This window comes from Protopterus annectens, chromosome 14.part0, assembly GCF_019279795.1.
Source record: "Protopterus annectens isolate FY-2018-M chromosome 14.part0, PAN1.0, whole genome shotgun sequence".
NCBI classification, from domain to species: domain Eukaryota; kingdom Metazoa; phylum Chordata; order Ceratodontiformes; family Protopteridae; genus Protopterus; species Protopterus annectens.
The window spans coordinates 420092239-420097708 of record NC_056748.1 but is presented as its reverse complement, the minus strand read 5'-3'; the positions used below and the strand labels follow the sequence as shown (position 1 = coordinate 420097708).

The 5470-nt window shown below is 37.0% G+C and overlaps 1 non-coding gene across 1 annotated transcript; it reads left to right on the top strand.

The window, feature by feature from the left end:
* The first annotated feature begins 4868 nt into the window (after window positions 1-4868).
* On the top strand, window positions 4869-5000 carry LOC122789517. The gene has a single exon (XR_006362835.1). It is a non-coding gene; the product is annotated as a small nucleolar RNA SNORA40 (small nucleolar RNA).
* The last annotated feature ends 470 nt before the right edge of the window (window positions 5001-5470 follow it).

Below are 5470 nucleotides of genomic sequence, written 5' to 3'. Positions count from 1 at the left end.
TACATATATCCATTTTACGGTACATTCAGATACTGTCTGAATTTGGTCGATCTCTGATTATATTTCCATTCCCACTTTATTCCAAACTTTTCTGTTTAAGTAAACAAATATGTCATCTTAAACAACTTGTAATGTTTTAAAACTTTCATAATGTTTGAATTTGATAAGGTCAGCGGTTAAGTGTGCAGTATAATTATTACAGCATGTAATATAGGTTTACACTGATTTTTCTTATATCGGTTGCTAAGCATGAAGCATTTTTCTTGTTTTCATGGCTAAGTGAGCCAGTTCTTTTTGTGGCTAGTTACCTCAAATCTGGAAATTAGAACAGGAACTGCAAATTGATTCATAGCTTGGATTTTATTCGTTGATGTGAAGGCAGTTTTCAGTGCAAGTTTTATTCTTCTGAAATACTCCCAAATATTTAAATATTTCAACCTGCTCAAGTTCCTTTATATGACATTTCTGTCCTATGTTGATATTTTGTTTGTGCTGCAGCTTTCCTTTTCTGAATGCTACTTTTGCACATTAATCAAGACCAGATGCCATTCTTATATAATTTGAAAAAGTTTTAACATTTTGTAGTTGTGCTTTCAACTCCTCTTCTGAAGTACTCGTCAGTGTTAAATCATTCATAAAAAGTAGATGAGAAGTCTTTAAACAAGGTTGGTTTCTAAGTTGCACCCTTAGCATAATCTGTTAAGTAAATATCTTAATGGGTTTAGGGCAAGACAAAACAGCAGTGGCAAAGAATCACCATGGAAAGCTCCCTTTGAATTTTTACCTCTGAAATACTTTTTTGTCCTTTGTTGTGGACTAAGTGCAAAGTGGTTTGGCACTACTTCATTGTCACTGTAGTATTATTGCTTAATGTTGGGTATATCTTATACAGCTGTAGGCATTCCTTTATCCATGAATGGTGAATGCTTTCAGATGTGTTTTTTGTAATCTCTCCCTGCCATACTTATGTAGTTCTCTTTTTTATTAACTTTGTTATGGCTTTATTTAGCAACAGGCAATCCTTTGTTGTATACAACTTTCTTTTATTACCTCATTCTGTGGCCGTAATGGATTTTTTTTCTAAATGACTGTTCATTTCCAGTTGTGACGATTGGGGAGAGATGGGCGAACGCTGCCAGCCTAGTCAAATAGAATTTGATTCATAATTCTATCAACTGTATAAATAAATGTAAAATACAGGCTTGTGTTTTTAAATGTAAGGAAACACTGTAAAATGTGAACTTCAAGATTGTGGCAACATTGCCATCTGCTGTAAGGAAAACCAAGCCAAGTATTTCAAATGTGTCTTTTTAAGTTAAAAAGATCTTATGACTCTCTTTAATGTTTTACTAGTCAGTTCCAGTGTGGATGGATGAAGGTTTCATGGCCATTGTTTTAAGGCTAAAGTTTATGACCAGAATTTAGATGTGGAAGGTGCTTTATTGCTCTAGTTTCTGTTAGAATATACATGTGAAATGCCTTGTATTGTTGTAAGTTCTGAGCAGGTGTTAAGATTGCTAAATAATGCAGTTTGTGGCTTGAGAACTCAGATCAGGGGTTAAGATGATGCATAATGAATACTGGGAAAACCTAAGTGTCAAAAATTATGTAATTTAGGAGGGCCTTAGAAATATGTTTGTTAGTAATGTTTACATGCTATTTCTCGCAAGAGACTGAGAGCATTTTGACTTTGGACATCCATCTTATCAGCACTCTGCCTTGTGCTCACATGTACACTTTATAACTGTGATTTCTTGTAGGAATAGTTAAAGCTAGTAAAGATTAATTGGGTATTTTTCTTTGAAATCAGACCTGTCCTACTGTATTATTTTAAGTTTGTCTGATCTCTGAACTCTTAGATATCTCTGTGGTGTAGTAGTTTTGTCTTGTGTTTTAATTATTTGTTATTAAATATTTTTAAAACTTTCTACCTGTGGCTGATTTGTGTAGAGATAAGCTCTAGAGTACATTGCATATTTATAGAGGGTATTGTAATAAGCCACTCTAATGTAAGCCTTGACTGTTAGTCGTACTAACATTGGATATTAATATTGCACAGTAATAATTGGACACCCTTTTAAAGGCCTTTTAGTAGCTGGTATTATTAACTGGGTGGTGGCAGTAATTACTACTGCATAGTCTGGGTAAAGGGGCACAGTTGGAGAATCTGTGTCACCGTTTCCCAGGAGTGTCTGTGAAGTTGTATAAATACTCATCTCAAAGTGTGTGTGTGTTGTGTCAGCTACTTGGCAGGGACACGAAGCACTGGTTGGACAGAGAGGGTACTAGAGGTTTTAGCTTACCCGTTTAGGCTGAGACCAGGACCCTATAGCTGTGCCAGTGGGGAGTCTTATTGGGGACCTGGTGAGCAAGGGAGCAACCAGCCCCAGACTGACTGTGATCTCTGTGTGCACTCGAGGGGAATTGTACTTTACTGTGTGTATTAATTATCCTTTTTCTCTTCTATGAGGCAACCTCCCTGGTGTTAGTGGTGAGGATTGAGGCTCCTTGATTGCTGGGCCAGGGCACGGTCTTCACACCAGTATATAGTTTGTATATTGTTGGAAGGGAAGATTTTGGTCTGTTAAAATATTACTTAAGACATAGGGACACACATGTTAATGAAAAAAGAAAAAGTAAACAACCTTTTTCTGCTTGTTCTCCATGGGTAAGAGTCATGTGTTTGACCACGGAACAAACTGTTGGTCTCATGGTCTGTCCTTCCAGCCACAAAAAGCAAAAGTTAATCATACAGTCTTTGCCACCAGAGCAAGGTAGCTATTTGCCTCAGCCAAATGTTGGGAGACTGTGCTGTATTGATTAGGTGTAAATCAGACCACTCATCTTATACCAGGTACCTCCAGTGTAGCACCTAGAGCCATTATAGACAGGGGCTTAGCCATGTTCTCTGGGGCTATGGGCATCCCCTCAGTGGGCAAGGGAAAGCCACTCTTGTCAGTCTTGGAAGAGGGAACAGTGATAGCTTCTCTGTTTTGTCAGAATGTTGTACCCATCCCTAGACAAGCTGCCACCGCCATTAATAGCATTGTTGGATGCATTTTTCCTTTCAAAAAGAAAATGAAAACTAAACATGCATCCACACCTCCTCAAATTTCCTTAGACAGGAGTAGTGTACTGAGTCTGGCTCAGGGTTTACATCAGGCTGTTGATCCTTATGATAAAGTAGTTTCGGGTAAAAGAAAGGGTACCTGGTTTCTTTAAGAGATTCAAGATTCCGATTCTGGACGGGAAGATGAAGGGACAGATAACAGTTTTCTCCTTAGATTGCTGATTCAGACTCCGAAGAGACCTCAGTTTCATATTCTTCCTGTGGAGTTTCTCTTCCTCTGAGATTTTTCCAGACTGTACACGTTTTCATGTTTGGGAGAACACTGAGGTTTCTCAGTCCCTCAGAAAATACTATGAGCTGTTACGGAATTAATTTCCAGACCCTTCACCCATTCGTCCAGTTCTGTCAGCTTTGGAGGATGTGTGTGAACTGCCTTCAGTTTTCCTGATTGTCTGCCTTTTTAGCGGTAGCTTACTTGCTATGTATAAAATTCCACAGTATTTTAATTTTTTATACACTCTTCCCAAACCAGACCCAGCAGCTATAGCTTTAGTTAATCCTACTGCTGTTAAATATTTAGTTAATTCTAGTACTGCTCTTTCAGATAAGGATAGGAAGATTTTTGATAAGTTTGGGGAGAAATGTGAGCTTTTGCAACTTTGATTTTTAGGAATTTGAATTGTTAGGCTGCTATGTTTAAACTGGTTCTGTCTAATTGTGAAAGTATGAGGAAAGTTTTGTCTGCAGTTTCTTCTTGTTGGAAAAATCTGCATTATATTTAATTACTTCTACTGTACAAGTCAGTACTCATTGTTTACAATATTTCTATGATTCAGTTGATACTACTACCAGGGTTATGCCCACTGGTACAGTTTTGAGGAGGTTTGCCTGGTTATGTTCTCAGATGATAAAAGTACGATTTTAAATTCTTTTTTGGATAGAGATTTAGTTTTTGGTCCCACTGCTGTAGAGATGATCAAAAGGTGTGATGAAAGGGGTAAAAGATGGTACAGGTAATCTGTAAGATTTTTCAGTCCTCCTTTTCCAGATTTTCTAAGGGATTCTCTAACCCCTCATCCATTATAAAGAAATGGCAAGGGGGTTCCAAAAAGAATTCTGGAATCTCCCAAGACCAAGGACAATCCAACAAGTCAAAATGACTGTTTAAGGGCCTTGTCCCCCCACCCTAGCAATCCCATTTCTCTTACAGAAAGTAGCAGTCCCCACTTTTCTGTTTGGCAACAGATTGTTGCAGACAGATGGGCCCTGAAGATCATTCATCGAAGTTGCATATGGAAGTGGCAGGAAATTCCTCCTTTCCAGGGGGTAATCCGTCATCTACCAAAGCACACACTTTTTTTTATTTACACCTATCCTTTATCACATGCTGTCCCATGGTGTGGTAGAATCAGTTCCTCCCTCCCAGGTGGGGAAATATTTTTATTCAAGGATGTTTTATTGCAGACCAGTTTTGGGACTTTCTTTCTTAAACCCATTTGTGAATAGTACGGAAGTTCAAATAGATGTCATTTCACAGCTTATTTCTTCTTCCTCATTCAAGTTTCCTGGTAACACCAGATTTAAAAGGTGCTTATCACATTTCCATTCATCCAACTTTGGTTGTTAAAGTTTTGTACGTCTGGATCATATTTTCAGCTTAGTTTAACCTTTGGACTAGCCACTGCCCCAAGAGTTTATATGTATGTATGTGTATGTATGTATGTATATATATATATATATATATATATATACACACACACACACGCACACATATGTGTGTGTATATAATATATACACACACACACATATGTGTGTGTATATAATATATACACACACACACACACACATATGTGTGTGTATATATAATATATATATATCTACACACACACACGTGTGTGTGTGTGTGTGGATATATATATATATATATATATATATATATATATATACATATATATATATATATATATATATATATATATATATATATATATATACTGTATAGTGTCTAGCTCCAGTTATAGCAAGGTATAGGATGTCTCTTTTTTTTTGTATTTTGATGGCCTGTATAGCTTTGAAGAGTCTTTTTCAAAGTGTCAGGAATCTCACCCTTGGGTGGGAGATCTCTTACACAAGTTTTGATTCTAAGAGAAAATTCAAAAGTCTTTTTTTTTTTTATTCCTTCACACAGGATTGTGTTCCTTGTATTTCACCTAGAGACTTCAGCTCAAACTTTTCTTCCACTGGAAAAATATAGACCTATATCTAGATCTGTTTCTAAGGTTTTCCATTCTGTTTTTGGTCACTGAGAAGGAATACCTCAGGATTTTGGTTCTAATGGCATCTGTGATTCTCGTGATACTCCTGGCAAGACTCCACATGAGAAATATACAGTGGTGTCTG